This window comes from Morone saxatilis, unplaced genomic scaffold (genome assembly GCF_004916995.1).
Source record: "Morone saxatilis isolate NCDOM2014 unplaced genomic scaffold, NCSU_SB_2.0 Contig23, whole genome shotgun sequence".
In the NCBI taxonomy this organism is placed as follows: domain Eukaryota; kingdom Metazoa; phylum Chordata; class Actinopteri; family Moronidae; genus Morone; species Morone saxatilis.
Genome location: NW_023339796.1, coordinates 20,684,879 through 20,686,255, shown reverse-complemented (window position 1 = coordinate 20,686,255; position 1,377 = coordinate 20,684,879).

The window sequence follows — 1,377 nt, the reverse complement described above, 5'->3', positions numbered from 1 at the left end:
TCAGAAATGTTTCTGTAACCTACAGTTAGTGTCACTTAAAATGACCAGTACAAGCTGCTAAAATGTTTCATGTAATCCATTTCAAAAATTTGTTTGTGTTAAAATAACCTATTGCATTACAGCGTAAAGTATAATCACCTGTATATAGGAATTGTGTTTTTATCACCCTAGAATGAGCTGTTTTTACCTACAGTGGGAGCAGGTCCTCTAGTACAGTCCACCATGTTTCTACAGTATCCCAGAACAGACAAACCAAACACTGGATTGTGGCTTTTTTCATATTCAAATAGCTGCAGTCTGAAACTTCACACCTAGATGCCACTAAATCTTACACACTGGTCCTTTAAAACCACTGATGTGATGTGACCTGGTGAGTTTTTCTTGCCAGTACTATTATAGCAACAACATTATTTCTGATGTGTTACCCAGTGGCATTCAATGAAAGCTACAGTGAAGAGGCTGCCAGTCTTCTGAGTGATGGTATAAACAGTTTCCAGTCATCATATGCCTCAGTGTTAATATTCTAATGAGGTTATCACACTTATACTGCACCTTTAAAAAGCGACTGGCAGCACGGGCTGAATGGAAGTCAGTAGAATGTCCTCACATGAATAGTAATACAAACATAAGTGTGTGTGAGCGAGGGTGTGTTTACTCTAGCAGACAGTAGAGAGGTGGAGTGTGTGTGTGTGTGTGTGTGTGTGTGTGTGTGTGTGACAGACGTCTGGCCTAATCGTCTTGCTGGAGGAAGTGGGACGTGAAATCCACCAGCCACCCCATACCACACACACACACACACACACACACAAACACACTCACGCGCACAGACCCACAGACCTAGCATGCAGTCTTGTCTTCTACCCTCATTTCTCCTTCCAGGAATTTAGAAAAAAAGTCTTATTTATTAGATTTCTGGTTGTGTATTGAAGGTCATTGCAAAAATGTGGAAATTAGAAGATCAAGTCCAGTGATACAATTTATACACTATATTAATATACAATATGACATTAAATATAATTATATATACATTTGAAGCTCTGATGAAATAATTACATTGATTTCAAATAGACTAAAACAGCTGAATTCAATTTGTCATAAGCCAATGCATATTAATGTGTTTTACATCCACTCTTGAGGGTTGCTGATACTGTTTCATCAGTTACTTTAATATGCAGAGCAACTGAACAGTGATATATTGGGACAAAGCCGCCTTTGTTTCGGAAGGCTCTTCAGTGAGAAGCAGCTCTCCTGCCATCATGGCTCTGTCTGTATCTATATCACTGCTGACTGTGTTGCCAGGCTGTGTTCTGCCAGCTAACTTGTAATGAATTTGCCCAGATTAGTGAATATCCAGCCTTATTGTCCAACATACTGTAC